Source organism: Canis lupus, chromosome 3 (genome assembly GCF_003254725.2).
Source record: "Canis lupus dingo isolate Sandy chromosome 3, ASM325472v2, whole genome shotgun sequence".
NCBI lineage: Eukaryota > Metazoa > Chordata > Mammalia > Carnivora > Canidae > Canis > Canis lupus.
In genome coordinates, this window is record NC_064245.1 from 38,148,391 (window position 1) to 38,171,827 (window position 23,437).

The following is a 23,437-nucleotide window of genomic DNA, read 5'->3' on the forward strand; positions in this document are numbered from 1 at the left end:
CAGCCCGCAGCCGCGCGGGGCCCAGCAGGGCGCGGTCGCCGCGGCCCCTCCGCGCCGCACGCGCCCCCGAGCCCGCCAGGGGGCAGCGCGGCGCCCGGGGCAGAGTGCGGACCCTCGCGGTGGCGCTCGCCGTCGCCTGTTGCAGCCGCCGGAGGGCCGGGCCCCTGCGGCCGCCCACCCCGCAGGTCCGGGGCGCGCCTGGGCATCCGGACATCCCCGGGGCCCGGGCAGTCGGGGCGCCGCGGCTGCAGAGCCCGGGCTTCGCTCCCGGGGCCCGAGCGCAGCCCCAGAGGCCCGGGCCCCAGGTGCGCCCCCGACCGTCCGGCGCCGGGCGGAGGGGACCGGGCCCCCGGCCTCCCTGCGCTCCCGGCCGCCCGCCGCGCCGTCCCGTCCCGCCCGCGGGCGTGTCCGGGGCGGGGGCGGGGGCGGGGGCGGGGGCGGCCGCCGCAGGCCGGTGCGGGGAGCCGGGCGGCCGCGCCGCGTGCGCCGGGCAGAGGCGGCCCTGCGTGCCGTACGCCGCGTCCGGGGCGCGCCCGCCGCTATTCAGCTTCCCGGGCTCATTAGCAGTCTCGGTGCGCGGCTCGGCGCGGGCTCACAAAGAGCTGCGGCGGCGGCCCGGCGCTCGGCCTCGCGGACGGAGCCGGCGGCGGCGGGGCGGGGGCGCCCGGGCCAGGTGAGCGGGGCCGGGGCGGGGGCGGGGCGGGGCGGGGGGCCCGGGGCGCGGAGGCTGCGGTCGGAGCGCTGCCCCCGGCCGGGCGGCGCTGCGGGGTCCGGGGCGGGGGGCGGGGGGCGCGGGGCGGGCGCGGCGAGGCCGAGCGCGAGGCTCGCGCATCCCCGGCGAGGGGCGGCCGTGCGCGACGGGGGCGCTGGCCGGGGGGGCTGCCCGCTCGGGTCCCGCGGGGCTGGCGGGGCGGCGGGTGCCTTCCGCGGCCCCCCGTCTCCGTGCGGGGCAAGCCCCGAGTTTGGGGTCGCTCCTGGGTTCCCTGCCTCCCGGGAAGGCGCGTCCCGGTCTTCGCCGCCTCCCACATCCGTTCATAATGAGACCCGGAGAGACCCGGTCCTCAATTAAAAATGCCAGCCCCGGCCCTCCTGGCGGCCCGCTCGGAGCTGGGGTGCGGGTGCGGCGACCCGCCACTCGCCTCGGCCCCTGCCCGCGGCCGGCGCCGCCTGGCCTGGCCTGGCCGGGGGCGGGGGGGCCCTGGGAGGTCGGGCCCGAGGATCCAGGCGCGCGCGAGCCCCAGCCCCCAGGCTGGGCGGCGGGCCTCGGGGTGCCGGGGCTGGGGGCCAGGCGAGGGTCCGGAGGGCGCCCAAGGGGGGCCGCCCTGGCTGAGCCTCGCCGCGGGTGCAGGCAGAGATGGAGCCTGCTTGTCTGAACTTAGTATTTACTTGCAGAAGGAGGACTTAATTTTTTTTCCGCAGATCTGTTGATTTACTGCCTGACCGGGGCCAGACTCCAGTCTGTGGTTAACAGCCCACAAATGGCCTTGCAGTTGGTGGAGGCCCCCAGATCGGGACTTCCATCCCAGCACCTCTTCCTGTGGGCTCAGTTGTCCCCGGCCTCGTCAACCTCTGTCTTTCTTCCTGGGGTTCCCCCTTCCCTCTTTGAGAAACAGCAGCCGTTTTAGAAATAATGACCTGAAAGCTTCGAGAGTAGAAGCAGCACTTTTCCCGAGGCGAACATTCGAGGTTCTCTGTGATGTGTTTCTCAGTCCAGAGCCGCCAGGACGTCCTGCCCTGTGTGGTCGCTCCAGGGTGGCCGTCTGTGCTGCTCGCATCTGCAGCCGGGGCCAGAGAGGGTCTCCCGAGTGAAGAACCACTGGGACCTGGAAGCCGCCGGGATTCTGGGTGGTGTCCAGGGAGTTAGCGGACTAGGTGGGGCTTGCTGCTGCTCATCCTGACGCGCCGGGAGCCTCTCCAGCGGATGCCAGCAGCCCTGGTGGGGAGCCCCTTGGAGTGGTCTCCCGAGCTGCGTTGGGTCTGGGGGGTGGCGCTAGCGATGGGGCCCTGCCAGGGTCTTCTGTGGGAGCAGGGGTCTCGAGACCCCTCCTCACTGGGTCATTGGTTAGGGATCAGTGGTCGTGCCCCTCCCCCCAACGGCCTGCCTTTCCATCTCCAGAGTACTGGCTTCTGTGCCTGGGAGAAGTGCGGGCTGAACCAGATGGTGTGTGTGTGCGCGTGGTGAGAGAGAGAGAGAGAGAGAGAGAGAGAGAGAGAGAGAGAGTAGGCGCTATCAAGAGAGTGAAGCAGGAGAGTGACCTGCTCCCCATGGGTCTTTCCTCTGGCACCCAAGGTATGGCTCATTAACTTGTTTGCATAACTATCCCCTGAGTAGTTATAACTCCCTCCTTTGCCTTTTTAAAAATATAAAATATTAGTTTCACAGGAATAATTGGTGGGGATGGATTGTGAAATGGAGGTGCACAAATAATTCCATTTGCCAAGCAAGCTAAGAAATGCTAGATAAAAATAAAAGCTAATTGTAAAAGACACCAGTCACATCCCTGGAAGCTGAGAGGGAGCGCTAAAACACCTTGATTTTTCCTAGACTACAACTGAGGAACTCAGAGGAAAAACACATTGGACGGGGAGGTTAGCCTCCGGCTGGGCTTTGTTTGGATTGGGCGGCCATGTGCGCCTGTCTTGAGGGAGAGACACATGAGGCCTGGCTCCTTCTTGTCCTGGCTCCGCATGCTGGACCTGGTGACTCCACTGGTGAGGGCCTCTGGGGACAGCACAGGCTGAACTCTTGGGGAGACCTTTATTGTCACCGAAGTCAGAGAGGGCTAGGGGCAGCTATGTACAGAGGCCCTGAACATCTATATCCCCAGCTGGCCTCAAGGGCCTTCTGGAACAAGGGGCAGAAACCAGCGTGCCTGCCTTGCAGCTTGGCCTTAGAGAGAAATGGAGAGAGTGAGAGAGAGAGCCTGGGGTGGTAGTAGGTCCCACCGTGCCCGGTGGCCGTGAGGAATGGAGATGTTTGGGTCCTGGCTGTCAAAGGGCTCAGTCCCCAGTATAGGTCCCATTTGATGATTGCTCACCAAAGGCAGCCCAGGTGTCTGTTGGTGTTTGGACCATGTGCCCACAGGGAGGATTCTGTGGCTCCATCCTCCCTCTGTGTCCCCCGCCCACCACCTGGGTTGGGTCCAGTTCAGGCCTCCGAGGAGGCTGCTGGCACAGGCTGAGTCAGCTGGCGTGGGCGGTCTTCCATCGCCTTTCCCAAACTCAGTTCATTCCCTCCCTGTCCTCTCTCGGGCACATGAGGGAGCCCAGGGAGGACAGTAACCACAAGGTCACAAGCCAGGCTCTCTCTCCATGGGGTTCACGGTTCCCCAGTGTGCTTGGGAGCGCTACATGTGGGTAGGGTACCATTGCTATGTGAATTGGGATTTTGTGCTGGCTGTGGGGTTTTGTAAGTTGGGCTGTGAGGTTGCCTCTTGGAAAGTAGGGCCCAGGCCAGGTCTGGTGTTCCTTGCTTGAGCCCTCTGTGGCTTCCCAGTGCTCACTCCACACCCACATTCCTTGGTCTGGTTTTTTCAAGCTCCGTTCCTTGCGCCCAACCATGGTCCCTCCAGGCAGACAGGATCACTGCCCAGGCTTGCCATGGGTTGTTCCCATCCTGTCTCTGCCTGCCCCTTTGGCCTGGGGTGTCTTTGATGATCCCAGCTAAATATGGACTCTTTCCTTTTCATCAGCTGGTCCTCAGATTTGCCATGCGCATGTGTACCTCAGGGCCTTTGCACCTGCTGTTCCTGCTCCTTGGTGTGGCTTCCTCCAGATGTCCACCTGCCTCGCTCCCTCACTTTCTTCAGTTCTCTGGTTCTGTGCCAGCTTTTTGACGCCCCCCCCAGCATAAATGAACATCACTTCCCTCTTTTTTGTTCACCCTGCTTTATGTTTATTCTTAGTACTTAATGTTCAATTTATTATTTATATACCTGTTTTTTTTTTTTTAATTTATTGACTCTTACCACTCCAGTGTAAAACCTCATTCTCCTCTGTATTCCTGACAGCTAGAGCAGTGCCAGGCACCTGCTAGACTAGACCCTCAGTGCTCCTCAGTGGATGCATGAATGAGTGAGACCCCAGGAGAGGCCTTCTTCCTTTCAGCCTGGCCCCCTAGCTCCTCCTTTTCCCAAGCCCCATGGCTGGAACTGAGCTGTATTCACATTTGTATTCACGGTTGGTTGGATCCTTCCTAGAAATCAGCACAGAACCTCGTGCACAGTGGGCAGACTGGAAGGAGCTGTGGGATTATACCGTGCAGGCGCATTTTCGTGTAGGCTGGGAGACAGCAGGTTCGGGAAGGCAGTCCGGCCCAAAGAATGGGTGAATGCGGTTCTTCACAGAAGCTCCTTTTTGGATTTTTGGTTGTTTGGATAGTGGGCGGCCAGGCTGTCCCTGCTGCTGGGGCCAGTTCTGTGTTGTTTGCCTGGGACATTGAGGCGCCGGGAACGAGGCCCCCTCTCGCCCAGGTTCCCTTCTTCCTCCATCTGGATGTTTCTAAACTTGTCTTGTACCTTATGTCAGACCCGGCATCTCAAGGCTCCCAGCCGTTCTGCCCGCCCCGTGTTTGCCAGCCTTCCGCTCCCGAAGCCTCCCCCACTTGATTCTCTTGCCTGTGCTGTGCTCTTGCCCAGGGAAGGTGCACCCATGTTATTAGGACGAAGGCAGCGTGAGGTTGGGAAGGACTGTGGGGTTTGGAGTAATGAGAGCTCCATTCAAAGAACCTGGCTTTGCTACTCATCCCTGGGGCCTTGGCCAAGTCATTGGCCTTGGGAGTCTTTCTGCTTCTCTCATGCTTACCTTATATGTGTTGCCTGCAGTTGTCTTGGGGCACATTTGAATATATGTGTGTGTGTATATATATATATATATTTTTTCTAGTATTGAAATAATGTGCACTATCGTTGCCATGCCTCAGGCTTTTTTGGGGAGGGGGCCTCTGTGGCTTCTGGGCCTGTTGTGGTTTTTGCCTTTGTACTGAGAGCCTGAGGGGTCAGGTTGGGTAGTTTCCACTCCAGTTGTGTAAGAGAATGCAGTGTGGGGGCTTCATACTCTCAGGAGCTGTTCTCATATCAGGTGCTACATCTGTTGTTTTGTGTCTGAAGAATCAAAATCCAGAAGGAAAAAAAAACATGTGGTTGAGTTTCTTGCATCTAATGACTGAGAAAATATTTTTATCCCATAGTGTTCTGAAAACCAAAGAGCCCAGCATTTGAAGATGGTTTTTGATGGGGACACCAACCCAGTTAAACACACATTGGTGGGTGCTTTTGCTAGTTGAGTTCTGTTCCCCTGTGTTTGCCCTTTTAAATAATGTCCCGCTGATCCCGAGACTCAGATCTGTTTTCTCATCTTGGCAACAAGGAGGCTGTGTACCAGGCGGCTGTGACTTGTCCAGGAGCACATTACAGGGCAGTGCTGGGATTCCGGCCTGAGTCGGAGAGAGCCTGAGGCCTGTGTTCCGCACCCCCATCCCCATCCCACCTCGGCTTAGTTGGTATCATACTTATTTTTCACCTGGGTGGGCATGAGTAGGATTGGTGACCACCCAAGTGATCCACAGAGGGGTTAATTTTCAGCATATGTGAGGATCCCTGGGAGGCTCAGCGGTTTGGTGCCTGCCTTTGGCCCGGGGCACAATCCTGGAGTCCCAGGATCGACTGTCAGGCTCCTGGCATGGAGCCTGCTTCTCCCTCCTCCTGTGTCTCTGCCTCTCTCTTTGTCTATCATAAATAAGTAAATAAATCTTTTTTTTTAAAAGGAATTTTCAACGTATGTGTCTAGAGAATCTGATAGCCGGTGACCAGTGGACTTGAGCACTGGTTGGAGAGTAATGGATATGTCACGGATGACCTGGGGGCCCTTCACGGGGACAGTGAGAGGGTTGGGAGCACACCACCCCGCAAAGCAGCTAGTATTCTTGGTGGGTCTGTAAAGGGAAATACACTTGGAGCTGGCACTTGGAGCTACCATGGATTCTTTGCTCCTCCTGTCCCAGGCATCAACTGTGCAGAGAGACACTTGGGTGTGAAATGCTCAGGCCTTAGTTCTCAACAAATTTGAATATGTAGATCATCAGGGGAACAGTATTTGTATTTAGAATTCACCATTGGGTTGTATAATATATACCTATTTCTGTATGTATAGGTGTGTGTAATACATCTGTATCTGATTTTTTATTTGATTGGTTTTATATTCCTGGAGTTGATTCCCTAGCAAGGCAGCTCTAAATAGGAATTTTTCTGAATTGTTGTATGCATCGTTAATTTAATAAAAAATATATAGTGTATTGTTTTTCCCAGTTGGTTTGATTATCGCTTATCTTGGAAAAATCCATTGTTTCAATAACAGGAGACCCATTAACTGAGCGAACGCATGCATTTAGGGATGATGGATTTCTCTGGTCCCTCTGGCAGCAAGTGTGTGCATTGTTCAAATAAAACACAGTTTACATTTCTCCGTCTTTTGGTGCAATAAGTGAGCCATGTGCTCTAACATCTGTCCATATTATCCAGAGCTGGTGACAGCTGTCCTGGGTGGGGTGGAGTAGGAGTAGGGCCTGTGTTAGGAATCCGAAGCTCTAGAAAGTCCGGCTCTGACTCCAAACAGCCAGTGAATGCCACTGCTCAGAGTTTGACTTAGATCTTCCTAAAAGGGCACATGTAGGTCTGTGTTTCCTTCCTCACCAGCCACTGAGTTACAGTGAGTTATGAAGATGAAGTGAGATAAGATGTGGGCGAGCATTTTGTTACAATAGAGTTCTCATTTAACCTGATCATCAGAGGAGGGGGTAGAGAGAGAGAGAGAGAGAGAGAGAGAGAGAGAGAGAATTAGTTTCTTCCCAGCTTGTCCCATGGGCCTCAGACACCAGGCACACCTTGGATCCCTAGCTGGTACTGCCTGGTAACCGTGAAGGCTGGAAGATGACTGATGGATAATTGATCTTGACCAGGGGTCCCAGTGCTACCCACTTGGCCTGACTGCTAGATCACGGGCCCCCGAGGCAGGCCTTGGTTGTGTCGAGGGCTGTGTTCTCCAGGGAATGGTAGTGGGACAAGCCCGACCCTTGGCCGTTACTAGATGTGACTTTGTGTCCATGGACTGTGAAGATTCTGCTTGTGGCCTTTCTCTGTTCTTGGGGTGCTGGAGAGGTACATGCCAACGTATGGTGATGGATGTGCCATCTGCCTCTGGTTCTTGTGGGGATGTCCCTGAGCTGTTTCTTGGGTTGGAAGCTCTGAGAGCAGCAGCCCCTCCAGACCAAGAACTCCTGACTGTCTCTCCTTTGGGCTTTAATAGATTTCGGCTTCTAAATTAATTGCATTTCATTAAGTAATGGTTTTCCTCTTGATCCCGGGCTACTCTGTGCTTAAATCAGCAGTGGTGACTGGTGCTGCTAGACTTGATGTGCTGCCCCCAGAGGCAGAGGCACCTCTGACTCACATCGACTTCATGTGGGGAGCTGCCTTGGGGGCCCCTGGATGTGACAGCCTCTCCCTGCCTGCTTGCTCTGGGAACCCCTGCCTTAACTCTGTATATGTTGCTCTTTTTATCTCTCATGTAGGGTGGATATGTACTACCACTTAAATAGCAGCCCCTTACTCTGCCTGTGTCATTCACCTCCTGGTCGCTTGATGAATGGGGCCTCTGTGGTATAGGCACTGCGGGCTGGCGCCTCCACTTTAGATACCCCAAGCCCTGGGGCACCTGGTGGCTCAGCGGTTGATTGTCTACCTTCAGCTCAGGTCGTGATCCCGGGGTCCTGGGATCGAGTTCCACATCGGGCTCCTTGCATGGAGCCTGCTTCTCCCTCTGCCTGCCTGTACCTGTGCCTCTCTCTCTGTGTCTCAGGAATAAATAAATAAAATCTTAAAAAAAAAAAAAAAGGTACCCCCAGCCCTTTGTTGGGAGCTGTATCCATCCACCCATTCCTTCATCCGCTCCACAGATAATGTCTGAACGCCTCTGTTCTGCCTTTCCCCAGCCTTGTCTAGAGCCGGGTGAGGTCAGGAGAGAAGGAGCAGAGAGGGGCTGCTGTAGACTGTGGAATGTCGTCAGAGTCCCTGACTCTGGCTCTGGGGCCACCACCCTCCTAGAGAAGCACAGACTGGCAGGTGTGAGAGCCTCAGCATGGGTGGGGGTGGTCATGGAGCCCATCCTGGAGGAGTGGGCGGGTGTGCCCCCCCCCCCCCCCAATTCAGGCCAGAAGAAGCCTCCAGGCAGGAGGACCAGCCTGGAGTGGGGCATGCAGGGAGGCAGAGTGTGTGTTTGGCAGCAGATGCATGCCGTGTGCGGATCAGAGCCGGAGTTGGGGGAGGGGGTGTCCTGACTACCAGGGGCTTGGGCGGCCCTTGGGAGCCCTGGGGCGCCCTGGGGCGTCCTTGCTTGCGGTGGGCACACAAGGGGATTGGATACAAATGACGTGCACTTTGCTGAGAGATCTTTAGGGCAGTGTTTTCCATAGGCAGGCTTCACCACCAGTTGGAACATGAGAGGCCCATTGAGGGCTCACGGAGAGGCCAGGGGAGGGGTGTATGGGGAGGCATATGAGGGGGTGTGGGAGCCCATGCATGGCTGAAGAAGGGCAGGGCCCCGCCTTGCACCCCTCAGAGCCATGTGGCTCCAGGGACTTGATTCCCTCCCATCTCGTGTAGGAGGAGGCTGCCGCTGCCAAGACCCAGTCTTGCTGGCACGGATGTTTAATTTTACCCTTTAGAGATTTACAGGCTTTCTAGATTAAATTGCCACTGTTCTTCTACAAAAACGACAAAATCCATGACAAACCATAAATCACGTTATTAATTTGCTTACATGGAGTTAACCTCTGCAGCTATTCTGACTTACTGGAAGGACAGTTGTGCAAACAGAGAAGCCCTATTTCCAGTTGCCAGAGAGCCCTGAAAGATAAGGGGCCCACAGGTCACAGAGGCAGGTGCCACCTCAGCCTGGTTGCCCTGCCCACCCTGCCTCCCACATGGCCATCTTTGCACTGCCTGGGAGGCCTGGTGGTCCTTGCGAGGGCTCCTGGTGGTGTCTTTCTGGTCCTCTATATCGAGGGGGGCTGACTCCTCATGCAGAGGTAGAGGGAACAGGGACTGGGTGGGGAGCTGCAGCTGCTGGACAGATGTGCTGTGGCCAGGAAGCTGGGTTCCAGAGGCCTCTGCAGGCTGGTCAGCTCTGAAGAGATACTCAGATGCCTCCTGTCTGTGGCCCTGACTCCCCAGGGTGCCCACAACCCCATGTTCTCTCTTCCCCTTTCTAGGCTTGAATTGACTGCAGGGGCTGCTCATCCTCTGGGTTATGGTGGCTCAGAAACCATCTATTATGGAGTGCCTTCCTTTTCAGAGAGTGGTCAGCCTGTTTTCTGCTTTGGCCCAGGGTAGGGGTGAGGAGCATTCCCTCCCACGAGGAGGTCCTCGGCCTGGCCCTTGTCACCACCTGCTGGCCAGGCTTGGGTGTTGGCTGACGCTTCCTTTATCACTTACTGTCAAGTGCCTCGTCTGGCTTGCTAGTTAGTTGTTGGGCCAGTTAGGCACTGTGATTTGTTGAGAGACAGCTTCATCTGATGAGGGGGTGGTGTGTGCCTGCTGACCTCTGTCACGGGCCCCACAGCCAGGAGGCAGGAAGGAGTGGTGAGGCGGCATGGGCAGGGGGGTCTCAGGGCTCACTCTCCTGCTGGTTTGATCAAGCACCTAATTCCACACAGCAGTTCACTTCGATGGATTCCCAGAGCTGCTTTCTTCCTTCTCCATGATAGAGAAGTCAGCCGGTGGTGTATTTACTATCTGATGCTTCATAGCAGAAATCAAGTGGTTGTGTCGGTGGTGTGGCAGCCTGTCCATGCTCGTGCATGGTATCCTCAGTGAGGAGTAAATGAGTGCCTTGCTTGAGGGACTGGCTATCACTGCCTTCAGAGCCAGAAGAGAGCTGTAAAATCCACACTTAATTGTACAAGTACAAATAGGGTTTACTTTCTTAATGGCCATCCTTAAGGTGAAACTAGCTTTGGTTTCAGGGAAGTAAATGGAGACAATAAGTCATCAATTTGGTTTATTTTTTAAATCTCACCTACCCCAGTTCCGGACAGTGGTCCTCAGGCTCTCACGTGCATTCTTTATGGAACTGGCCACGCTGACAGAGACCTGGAGTCCACGATGAGTGTTCGTTGTCCAGAATTAATGTCAGCTGATCATTTGAACACAGCGAGACCTCACATCTCGGGCCCTGATGCTAAAAACTTTTTCCCCCTCCAAACACATGTGCTTAGCAAAGTATATTTTAACAAATTACTCATCTTAAAATAATGTGCTATGTTATTAATAAGAAAAAGGCAGGCAACTGAGTAGGGAAAGGGGACAAAAGATACTTCACCTGAAACAGGTCCAATAAACCTATGAAAAGATGCTTGACTCCATTAGTCATTAGGGAGATATGGAATAAATGATAAACGTGTGCATTAGTCAGGGTCCTCCAGAGAAACAGAATCAATAGGGTAGGGATGTGCGTGCGTGTGTGTGTGTGTGTATGTGTGTGTGTTTATTATGAAGAATTGGCTCATGTGATTGTGGAGGCTGAGAAGTCCCATGATCTGCAAGTCAGAGCCCCCAGTAAAGCTGGTGGTATAATCCAGTCTGAATCTAAAAGCCTGAGAACCAGGAGAGCCAGTGGTGTGAACCCCAGTCCAAGGGTGGGAAAGAAATGAGCTGTCCCAGGAGACAGGACTAAAGGAGTGAATTCCACCTTCCTCTATCTTTCATTTTTGTTCAGGCCCTCCATGGATTGGATGATGTCCACCCACGTTGGGGAAGACGGTCTGCTTTACTGAGTCCACTGACTCAGAGGCTGATCTCATCCAGAAACACCTCCCTCCCTCCCTGACCAACATATACACCTAGAGACACTGTTCGGTCTGGGCACCCTGTGGCCTTGTCAGTGTGACACATCAAGCTAACCATCATTATGTGATATCAGTACACACCTACCAGAATGGCTGAAGTTAACAATATAGCAGGTGTTGGGAGGATGTGGAGCAGCTGGAATTGTTGCTATTGATTGGGGCATAAGTTTGTACAGCAGGTTTGGGAAGCTGTTACCAACTGAAGCAAAAAATACATATATACCTCTGACCAGGAATGCCCCTCTGGATGCAGCTGCATGCAATGTATGTAGTGCACATGGCCACTGGGCTGATAGGTGGCTCCAAAAGAAATCAGGTCCTAATTGCTGGAACCCATGAATGTAACTTATATGGTAACCTCTCTGTGATTAAGGATTTTGAGATGAGATAATCCTGGGTCTTCTGGTGGGCCCTAATGCTGGCACAAGGGTTGTTGTTGTTGTTGTTGTTGCTGCTGCTGCTGCTGCTGCTGTTGTTGTTGTTGTTGTTGTTCTTCTCCTTCTTTTCTTCTTCTCCTTCTCTTTCTTTTCTTCTTCTCCTTCTTTTCTTCTTCTTCTTCTTCTTCTTCTTCTTCTTCTTCTTCTTCTTCTTCTTCTTCTTCTCCTTCTTCTTCTTCTTTCTTCTTCTTCAAGATTTTATTTATTTATTCATGAGAGACAGAGAGGCAGAGACACAGGCAGAGGGAGAAGCAGGCTCCCTGCATGGAGCCCAATGCGGGACTCAATCCCTGGACCCTGGGATCACGCCCTGAGCTGAAGGCAGATGTTCAGCCTCTAAGCCACCCAGGTGTCAAGGGTCCTTCTAAGAGAGAGGTAGGGGGAGGTTTGGGCAGAGGAGGAGGCTGTGGAACCATTGAGGCAGAAACTGGAGCAGTGTGGCCACGTGTCAAGGAATGCTGACAGCCCCCAAAAAGTGGGAGAGGAGAGGAATGAGTTTTCCCTTAGAGCCCCTGGAGGGAGCGCGGCCCTGCTAATGCCTTGAATTCAGCCCAGGGAAACTGCCTTCAGCCTTCAACCTTCAGCCTTCAGCCTACAACCATGAGGGAATAAATGTGTGTTTTAAGTCACCCAGTTTTGTAGTGATTTGTTATAGCGGCAGCAGGATGTTAATACAGCCATTATGAGGCATGCGCAAGAGTGGTGGTCATTGCCAAACTGCAGACAGCCCACATACATCAACAGCAGACTCGCCCAGCAGGCTGGGGTTGCCATAGAGCAAGCTGAGAGCAGACCTTCTATGAGTGTGTGCAACTGTATGGATGAGTCTTGCCATATACTGTTGAGTGAAAAACACCCCGGGCCCTAGAGTCCGTTGATAGGAAGGTCAATAGGGAACTTTTATCTGCGGGACTGGAAGTCAGGTTGACCTTGGGAAGTGGTGATTGGAGAGAGCATAGTAGGGCCGGGCCAGGCTTTTGGAGGTGCTTAATCTGGGTGGTGGTTTGCATAGGTGAGTTCGAATTCCTGATACAAAACTTTTCAGTACATCTACTTCAATACAAGCTGAAAAAAAAAAAGTAGTACATCATCTTGAAGTTTTCAAGGAGAACTTTCAATAGACTGACTCATGTCTTATTTTACTGCTGGAACAATAATATCAAAATCAAGATTGCATTTAATGTGACATAATGAAATTTTACCATTCCAACAAGTGCTTATTAATATTTAGACTCAAGCTGTATTTTTTTAAAGATTTTATTTATGTATTCATGAGAGGTGCAGAAAGAGGCAGAGACACTGGCAGAGAGAGAAGCAGGCTCCATGCAGGGAGCCCCACGTGGGACTCAATAGCGGGTCTCCAGGATCATGCACCGGGCTAAAGCTAGGTGCCCAACTGCTCAGCCACCCAGGCATCCCGAACATGTTGTCAAACCGTTATTTTCTAAATACGGTTTCATTTCTAAATGAAATCAGAGAACGTAAACCCAAGTGAGATGCTAAGATCTGTACACATGTAATTGATAATGGATAAGTTATCTAGATGAAGTGAGTTTTTATTCCTGCATGTGAAGGGAGCTGTGCTCTTAAAACTGGACACAAACAACCTGAGTATGTTGGGATCACATGCTATTTACTTTCAGGTGAGTGAGAGGGAAACCAAAGAGCTTTAGAAAGCAAGAGTGGAGGGAAAGGCTATGTATGAACTCTGGGTCAGCCCAGAAATCTGGGTGGAGGTCCCATGATGTTGTCTGTCCATACAACCCTCCAGGCCACCTTCCACATCACACAGAGGCTCCCAGAGATCTTAGTTTTGCATGATGCATAGAGCTTTGCTCTATGTGCAACTCCCAGAGTCTTTGCACACATGTCTCCCTGGCCTGCTTTTCCTACCCCTTCCACCTGAGAGTTCTTTCTCATTCCTTCCAATACTATTTGGGCAGCCTCTCTGCTGTGCTGATGCTCACGTTGAGACAACTAGCCCTGTCTCAGTGGTCTTTTCCATGGTTGCTCTTTAGAGATACACGGGAGGCAGGTGGTGACACAAGGCAGGTGTAACTCTACAGCCCTGGAGGTTCCATGTGTGTCCCTGGCTTCATTCTGGTTAACTGTCAGCCTTGACCTGGTGCAGGAAAGGCATGGTGGCTTCTTCCACATGGTCTCAGGGCCAGAAGGGAGTCTGTGGGGACCCAAGCCCATTGGGAGCCAGCCTGGCACAGCTGTGAGAGCACATCTGCTTGTTGTGGGGGCATCACAGAGATTTTAGGAGCAGGTTCTGTGTATGTGGTGGTGTAGTTCAGAAGTCTAGAGGCTTGGATTCTCAGAGCCCCCAGCGAGCACTCTCTAGCTGTGTTTCCTTCATGCCGGGTGTGGAAGCTTTGTTTATGAAGCTGGTGAGGGAGCTGGGTGGCCCTGAACCCAGAACCTTCACCCCCTCATGTCCCCGTCCCCTCTCTCCTGGACTAGATGGAACTTCTTAACTATTTCTTCCTTTGCCTCAGTGCTGCAGCTGAGACATGTTCTCAGCAAAGAGGCCTCCCTAGTATCCCTGGCTAAAACGCATCTCCCCTGCTCCCCTCTTGGCATTCACCATCACCTGGCCTCATACTATGAGTTTGTCTGTTGTCCTGCTGCATGGAGACTCCCTAAAGATGGGGATGCTCCAGTGTGGGGGCAGTGTGGGGGTGGGGTGGATGGAGTTGGCGGTGGGCCTGGGCCAGCATCAGCTTTTGCCTTAGGCAGTTAGCTAGGGAGCTGGACTCTTGCCGGAAGCACGCCCTGCCTGTGTCGGCTTGCGGATGACTCTTGGTGGCCTAGCCACCCTGGGGACCTTGGCACAGCTCCGGGGTGAGCATTTATGTGTGCATTGTGCAAAGCATCATTCTGGGTCCTGGCACACACACACAAAGGAAACAGTGTGGTGAAGACCAGACCCTGCCCTCAGGGGGCTTTGGATTTGATGAGTTTGTTGGAAGGGGACAGGTCATCGTCAACGGATATAAGAATCTTTATTGTTATATAAAAGGGATCTCCTGCAGGGTGAGACAGCAGGGCAAAGATGCACGCCTGAATGAGGTGGTCATTCTGATGGTGGCTAATAAAAATCAGAGGGTGCTAAGGGGGCGTGTACGGCCTGGTCCCCAAGAGTAGACTATACTGGGAGATGTCCTTCCAGAGAGCACAGATGGAAAGGGAACAGTAACTTGGCAGTGGAGAAACCTGACAATCACTGCCTTGGCTAGGTGGTCAAGGTTAACACCAACAGTGATGAGTCATGTTGAGTGTCTGTGCCCTTGATAGGACGTGATGGAAACGGCACCTTACCTCTGTGGTCTGTCTCCCCCAAACCCATGACTTCAATCTAATCATAAGGAAAATGGTAAATTCCAGTACGTTCTATAAAATACCTGCCTGGCAGTCCTTAACGCTGATGAATCAATAGTCTCATAAAAAACGGAGACGCTCTCACAGCCAAGAGGAACCTAAGGAGGCATGATGACAAACTGTAGTGTGTTCAGGTTGGGATCCTGGAACAGAAGAAAGACATTAGAGAAAAGCTAAGGGAGTATCAGTAAAGTGTGGACTTTAGCAGCAGTGTGTTGATGCTGGTTCATTAACTGTAACAAATGTAGGACATTAACATTAGATGTTAATCTTACGTTAACAGGAAACGGGATGTAGGGGTCTATGGAAAATCTGCCTTCTGCTCAGATTTTCTGTGTGTCTCATACTGTTCTAGAAAGCGAAGTCTGAGCCTCGCTGTTGCTCCTCATCCAGCTCCAGACCCCCTTGGCTTTGTGATGCCTGGTGGCCCTCTTTCTTTACTATCTGCTGGAAAACTGGAGGAAAGTTCAGTTAAAAATCTGGAATATATATTTTTGTGTGCCTCACATTTCTGGGTGCTTGAAAATAACAAGTTTCTCAGGTGTGGTCTGCCCAGGTGCTGGGGACCACCCCCAGGTGAGCTGAGCCCAGCCAGGATACTCACGGGCTGGACAGCAGAGCTTCCTTCTCATGTGTGCAGAAAAAGAAAGCATTGACACCAAAGCTTCAATGTCCTGAGCTCCACATGGACTCCCCTGATCAGCTCCTGGGTCACTTACAGCTAGTGACCAGAGGCCGTTTTGTAGGGGTTAGCATTTGTCACAAAAGGCATCGCAGACCAAAGCTGATGTGTGTGCGATTGAGGGTTCATTGAGGAGGCACAAGGGAGCCAAGTGTCTGTGGGCTGAGCTGGTGCTAAGGCTTCATGGCCAACCCCGAGTAGGTGGTAGGAATGGCTTTGTTCCCATAGGAAGGGCTGGCTGGCTGCTGAACCCCTGGTTTTTGGGTAATTTTGTAGTCTTTATATAAGCACAACTTCCTATATTTTTTGGAGGAGGCACAGCAGAAAGCGAAAGGTGGAGCCCCACAAGGGAGGGAGAAACCTGATTAGGATCCCTGCTGCCCTGTAAATGGGTGCCCAGCAAGGGTGCCTGTGGTTTGTGCAGAACTGGAGAAGCCTGCCTGGGGCTCAGCCCACTTGCTGAAGCCCAGCGCAGCTTCCAGCTCCTCCACTTGTAGCCGGAGATGACACCTGCTTTGCAAGATGGCATGAGTCATGAATGAGAAGATGTGTGCCCCGAGTCACTGTGGGATCTGGCGCTTGAGTCCCTGCAGGATCAGGAGGCCCTTGGTGGGGGACTGGTGAGGCTTGGTGCTGTGGCTGGTGGTGGGAAGGGTACCTACACCGCTGGGGACCTCGCGTAAGTAATGGCCCCTCACAGGTCCCCCAGCCAGTTAGAGGAAATGATTCCCGCAGGTCTTACAACTCCTCTGGATTTTATGGCAAAATCAAGTTGAACCACATGAACTTGCTATTTTTGTTAAGTCAGAAGTGGCCAAATGCAGGCGGTTTCCTATGGTTCAGTTCAATAGTGCTAAAGCCATTTTTGGCAAGAGAGAATACTTTTTATCTTAAAATGTTATTTTTAGTTATTCCGCACCTACAGATTCACTGTGTTAGAAAGTAGATAAGCAGACAGAAGAAACTGAAATGCCCAGGTCTCCCTGCCATGGGACCATGGTTCAGGTGGGCATCTTCCTGGCTGGCTGCTTGGGCATGGTGCTCGGCTGCCCACACGCGTGCTCCTTTGTGTCAGGATCCCCTTCCCTGGCCGTTGTGCCTTTGCATGGCATCCGTTGATCTGGGCCCCCAGGCTTGGACATCAGAGTTGTTGAGAATGTTTTTCTGCTGTGAATGATGCTATAATAAATATTCTTGCAGCTTCTTTTCCATTATTATTAGTAGTATTTATTATTATTATTACTATATTATTATTATTATTATTATTATTTTGGCAGATACCATGTTTCTCTCCTTACAAGAATTTCTGGTAGAATTGCTGGACCACACATGAAAGCTTCACGCTGACCACCAGAAAGGTTCAGTGCCCACTGGCAGCGAGAAAGAGAGGGGGCTGCCTTCCCTCCCTCCCGTCTGCCCATCCTCTCCCCTTCCTATCTCCTTCTCATCCAGTCCTCCCCCCTCCCTCTCCCTCCCTCTCCTTCCTTCCTTCTCTCTCTCTTTCTCCCTCCTCCTCCTTTCCCTCCCCCCATTTGATGGCACCCCATAGAACAGCAGCCCTTCGGATAGGATAGCATTCTAGCTGCCCCCCACTCCCCAGTGTCTTACAACACACAGGCTCCCTGTGGCCCATCTTCCAGGGTTTGATTTCGGTGTTTTGAGAGGAAACCAATAACGTGTAGGGGAGCCTGTATGGAGACTTTCAGAGACTTCCCGGTGACATGCCCGCGGCCAGTCAGGGTGGGGTGATGGTTCAGGTGTGGTACCATTTCTTCCAGGGAGCCATCCCTTTCCTGATGGCCCCCAGCCCTGCACCATGCTGGCAGCACTAGGGTGCTGACCTCATGGGCCGGACCCCAACCCTGGGCTCACAAGCTATTATTATTTTTAAAGTATCTTATTTTTCTGGTGATCTGGCAAGTGGAGCGATACCAAGCCCTCTCTTCCTGAACTGCCTGAGCTGCCCTGCTGCATGTCAGTCAGATGGCTGGTTGCCACTGTGGGACACTTGGCCTGGTGTCCTGTCCTGGAGCCATTGGCTGCCCTGAGAAGCCAAGGAAAGGCTGCTGAATCCTGGGGCCCCAGGAGGATCTTTGTCCTCCTTTTGCAGAAGCAATTGACTTGTGGATTCGCTCTGTTGAGCTGGAAGGAAGAATTTTTAAATTTCCTCTGGTTGAAGAACCTAAAATGGGGCAATCTGTATCAGTTTCCTCAAATTGGACTTTTAAGCAAGTTCTTAGGAAAATGGACTATTTTCTCCGTGTGGGAGCAAATTCTTTGGGAACCTTCCGTAATGAATTATAAGTACTTGTTTATTTCTCAAACACTGAGAATCTTGAAAACCAGGAGCTGCTGCATCAAGACCTGGGAGGCAGTACTCCCCCACCCCGAGGAGGGGCCGGCTGGAGAAGCCTCCCTTTCTCTGCCCCAGTTCCTGTCTCCCCAGGGCAGCAGCATTGTTGGCCACCAGGGGTAAACACTCCTTCTGCCACCTCCTGGAGAGCCTAAAGACATCAAAAAGGGATGCAGTACTGGGGTGATCCTGAACTTTTTTGGGGGTCACATAGTGTCTGGTGGAATGCAGAATTTGCATGTAGTTTCATTAGCTAATGGCTAAAGAGCTAATAATTAAAATAAGTAGATATGACATCTCTGTTTTTAAGATAGTGCTTTCTAACAGTAATCTTGTATCTCTAGAGGAAGAGAGACATTCTTCTGGCAACAGAGGTTGGGGTTGAGATGGATCCTGGCCTCCTTTGCAAGGAAGGTGTCTGACATACTCTAGATCTGGGATTCCTTCCTTTGCCGTTGGTTTTGCCTGGGTACGTTTTTTTTTTTTTTTTACTTAATTTTAATTTCTGGTTATAAAGCTAATATGCATTCATTATAAAGATTCAAGCTTTAGAGAAATACGTAATGTAGAAAATAAAAGTCACCCCGCCTCCTCCTCCACCCCCTGCAAAGACAAGCATTGTTAAAGTTTGGTGCAGATTCCTCCTTTTTTTTTTTTTTTTTGTTGTTGTTGTTGTTGATTTGTTTAGAGAAATGTTTTACTTACATTTTACACAAGTACATGTATGTTTAATATTTTTCAGTAAACTGAGATTATATTATCAATATGATTTGTACTTAGATTTCTTCCCCCTAGCAATGCATTTTAGACATTGTGGCTTATCAGTTGTGCATAGTAACATTATTCTAACATTGTACAGTACTTGACTGTTTACTTATTTTTTAAAAGATTTATTTATTTATTAGAAACAGAGTGTGTGCAGGGAGGAGCAGAGGGGAAGGGAGAGAGAACCTTTAGCCAACTCCTCGCTGAGCATGGAGCCTGATGTGGAGCTCGATCCCACAACCCTGAGATCATGACCTGAGCAGAAATCAGGAGTCGGACGCTTAACCAACTGAGCCACCCAGGGGCTCCTTGACTCTTTACTTATTGACGAACTTCTGGGTCGTTTCCATTGCCCATATATTGGTTACACTAGAACGTAGAATCTCACACATATATCCTTGTACATGCATGGGGATATCTTTGTAGTGCGGGTTCCAGAAGCAGACTTTCGGGGCCAGATGGTTTGAGCATTTCCAGCATGACTAGATATCACCAAGGTGCTCTCTGGAGCAGTCCTGGCCATTTTTTTTAAATTTAAATTTTTAATTTTTAAAATATTTTATTTGAGAGAGTGAAAGGCCATGGGTGGGGCCAAGTAGGGGGAGGGGGCAGAGGGGGGAGGGAGAAGCAGATCCCCTCCCTGAACAGGGAACTTGATGCGGAACTCAATCCCAGGACCCTTGGGATCATGACCTGAGCCAAAGGCAAACACTTAACTGACCAAGCCACCCAGGCGCCCCAGTCCTGAGCATTTTAAAGGATGCTAGTTGTGTGGGACAACTGTTTCCCCATGTCCTCATCAACAGATGAGGTCTTTTGTTTTGCTTGGTCATATGGGCATAAAGTTATCACTTATATAAACTTATGAACAAAAACAAGCTTCCCCTCAGGTGCTTCATGATAATCTGAATTGCTTCTCTTCATTTTCTTTTTTGCATCCCTGCCTGCACTTCTGTTGACTTTTCATTTTTTTCTTTCTGGATTTATAGGCATTCTTCCTACAGGAGGGTCATTTCCCCTTTGCTCTCTACATTTGCAATATTGTCTCCCCAGTGTCTTTTATTCTTCACCTTCATTTAAAGCATCCTTGATGGCACAAAAATGTGGAAATTTTATGTTGTCAAATCTATCAAGCTTTTCTGTGATAGCTCCCGAATTTCATTTTAGTTAGAAAATGGAGTTCTTCTCCCTAAGTGTATATACTTACCTCCTATGTAGATTTTCTTCCAATATTGATAGTTCAGATTTTTTGACATTTATATTTTATTCATCTGGAATTTATTTTTAGGTATGGAGTGAGGTGGAGATGGAAGTTTTTTCATATGCACATACAGTTTTCTGACAAGATCTATTAATAGACCATCGTCATCTCTGTTTTGGGATGCATGTTTGTCATGTGTGAAGTTGTTGCTGTGTCCTGGATATTGGGGCTGTCCCGTATCTCTGGATTGCCTGTTCTGATTTATTGGTGTATTCTTCTGCCGACAACTGTTTAAGTTACTGTGGCTGGGGCACCTGGGTGACTCAGTGGTTGAGCGTCTGCCTCTGGATCAGGTTGTGTCCCAGGGTCCTGGGATCGAGTCCCACATCATCTCCCCATGAGGAGCCTACTTTTCCCTCTGCCTATGTTTCTGCCTCTCTGTGTTTCTCATGAATAAATACATTTTTAAAGATACTAAAAAAAAAGTTACTGTGGCTTGTTGTTATGCTTTGTTGCCTTAAAGGGCCACTGCCTGTTCATTGATTCTCCTTTTTCCATGTTTTTCTAACCTTCCTTATACATTTCTTTGACTAGATAAGCTTTAGAATAAGCCAAGTTCATCCCAAAATCTGATGGGATTTTGATTGGGATTGCTCTAGATGTTTATTTGAGGGAGAAGAGATAGATGTCTTTGTATTTTCTTCTCATCTGGATATTTGGGTTTATTCAGAAGGCCTTTTATATCCTTTACTCGTGTTTCATTGCTTTGTTCCTATACATTTGATAAGTTTCCTGTTAGATGTATTCATAGGTATTTCCTGGCCCCTGTGGGCATGTCAGTGGGGTTATTCCCCACTCCCCTGGCCTCATTCCCCAGCTATTATGGCTGGTATACAGGAAAGCTGGCCTGTCTGCCCACCTGGTTTAATTCTGTCAGTTAGCTTACATAGTTGGTTGGTTCTTTCTCTTGGATTTTCTCATTGGGGGATCATTTGCCAATGTTGACCTCTCCTTCCGGATAGATGCCTTTTTATTACTGGCTCATTGTTGTGGGGGGCGGGGCTTGATTAGGCAGCTCTGTGAGCACCTGGGGTCTCATGACCCCCTCAGGACCACCGTCTGCTTCATGTTGTGGGGTCAGCCCTTTCACGGGGCCCACATGGGTTCGCAACCCCTCAGGCCACTTGCTCTGCCCTGAAGTGGGGGCAGGCTAATGGGCGATGTTGTGGGCTCCCTTGCCAGCCTGGCATCTGCTCCCCTCCAGAATTGGTGGGGCCCCCCAGGCAATAGTGGTGGCCCTGTGTGTGCACAGGTTAAGGCGTTGGGAGGTGGGGTGGGAAGTGTAGGATACAGCCTGGGTTCTTGAAGCTCCCTTTTGCAGGTAGTGGGCCAGCATATGGGAGTCAGAGGCTGGGGGATCCCAGTGAGGTGGCTCCCAGCAGGGGAGCATGGGCACTGATCAAGCCTGAACCAAGGAATACCCTATCCCAACTGTGCCAAGAGGTGGTGTCTATGTCACAGAATTCCCACACAGACCCTCAGGGAAGGCCCTGGAATTTGTGGTGATGGTCACTCAGTGTCATCCTTAGGAAGTGAGTCCAGGCGGTGGGGATCTGGGAGGATGGATACTGCGAGGGGGTAGAGGGGATGAGTTGACTGCAGGTTTCCCCTTGATCAAATCCCTTTGCTCAAGCCATTAAACAAAAACATTGCTTCCTCTTTTTTACACTGTAGCCTGGGCTCTGGGGCATCACATTGTCCATTTCTAGATGCTTCTTTCTGACAAATGGTAGAGAGCTGCTTTTGCAAGTTAAGATTCCTAGTTTCTTGTGCACATCATGGAATTTTTGCATTATTTTACCCCATTTTCATGTAGAACGTTCCTTGAGGGTACCATAGCTATCAGTAGTTGTTCATGATATGTTTGGGATGTTATTTCCTCCTTCTCTGAGGTAAACCTACCTAGTGCCTCTAGGAGGTGGTGCTGGTGCTCTTTGCACTTTGCACTTTGGAGATTTGTGGGCACTGTGCCAGGTTAAGCCTGGAGGGGACTGAGCTGCAGGGTGCATGGGGTGACCCATGCTGCCCTCTGGTGGAGGGCCAGGGTGGTCTCTGAGACTCCCTGGATTGGGGGGGTGGGGTGGGTCCAGGCCCTCGAGGGCAGAAGTCTGAGAGGAGAGGTGGCCTGCTTGCATAGATGGGCTCCAAACTAGTGTTTTGTTTTATTACCGTCCCATCTGCCAGGAATCTGTTCCTCTTTCAGGCCCCTAGACACCCCATTTCCAGCCTCTTTCTGGCTCATTTCCTCCCCTCACAGGAGGATGCGCAGCAGGAGGAGGCTGCGTGGTTTTCCGTGCTGTCTTCAGAGCTGATGGAAGCAAAAGTAGGCCAGCCCTGTCACAACCCAATGGAAGAGCAGCTACCACTCTGCCTGTGGTATTGTAGAAAGTCTGGTTAGAGGGATGGCCAGCAGTAGGGATGGGAGGTCCACTGTGCACAGGAGGTAGCTCTTAGGATGTGCGATATGGAGACAGAGGAGAGAGGGCAAGTCCAAGGGCCCTGGGTGTGTGACATCTGACACAAGGGCTTGGTGAATCTCCATTATTTGGGAAGGATGCATTCCTTGCTTAGCCGGACATGAGTTCTCTTTTGTTTGAGTCCTTCCTTGAAGTTGTGGATGGGTTCTGGAATTTGTATTCTAAGTGATGGAAAATGGACAGGCAGCCTTTCTCGATGGTGGTATTAGCTTTGTCAGGTACCCCTAAACTGGAGAGGTGGTGGTGTTCTAATCCAGTAACTCAATCCATGCAATATTAGTTAGGGACTTAGGTACCTGATTATGTCTCGCTTGAAAGTTGGAAATCTGTAAGGTAACTTTTAGGATGGTGGGTGGAGGTCAGGAGCAGCAGTGTGTGTGGACGGGTTTAATATCTGCTTGTGTGCACCTCAAGTCCTGGGAATCACTGAGGAACAGCTCTTTGATTTTCGATTTTAAACCCAATCTCCCAACAGTTGGCCTTGTAGAGCAGAATGTTGAAATGGGCTGCAATCACGGTGTTCCTAATCAGGTGGGTTTTATTTAGAAAGCGTGGACTGTGACAGCATTTCACTGTGTTCACATGCCTGCTTGCAATAGCCCATTTTTTTCTTTCTTTTAATGGAAAATGTGTAGCCAAGGCCTGCTTCACAGTTCTGTCCCCCATGGTGCCTTGGGCAGGTCCTGGCTCATCTCTGAGGCCACCTGCATGTGTGGTTGCATGGGCCAGCCTCAGCCAGGAGAGGCCCCAGATTCATCTCAAGGACCCATGTGGCTTTTATTTTGCTGCATCTTGTCTGGAAGCATTTGTATTTAGGGCAGAGCTGTTTTGCTGTTGGCCTTCAGCAGGAGCAAGGCAGAGCAGTAGTACGTGGCCTTAGGTGATACCCGGGGACATTGGCCGGATGAAGAGGGGGCAGGAGCCCAGGTGAGATGGAAGGTCAGGTCCCTAGGAGCCTGGCAGGGCCTGGCCATTCTTCGCACCAAAACTGTTTGCTTTTGTAGACATTAGGTCATGTTCTAAAGAGTAGAGCTCCTGCCTTGTCATTCACTTGACTGCTCACTACCTCTCCCCATAGCTGCCTCTCAAATGATCTGGAGTGAGTGACTGACTGGGCTGCTCCTCCTGTTGCTTAAACCCTGCGAGGCTCTATGACCCTTTAGGCCATAAAGTCTGCC

The 23,437-nt window shown here is 51.5% G+C and overlaps 1 protein-coding gene across 2 annotated transcripts in view; it reads left to right on the plus strand.

The window, feature by feature from the left end:
* Positions 1-517: 517 nt before the first annotated feature.
* APBA2 (amyloid beta precursor protein binding family A member 2) overlaps positions 518-23,437 on the plus strand; it is a 238,826-nt gene continuing 215,906 nt past the window's right edge. For both annotated transcript variants that reach the window (XM_025438064.3, XM_025438065.3), the window contains exon 1: positions 518-673. The gene's annotated coding sequence lies outside the window, so the exon portion shown is untranslated. The remainder of the gene's footprint in view (positions 674-23,437) is intronic.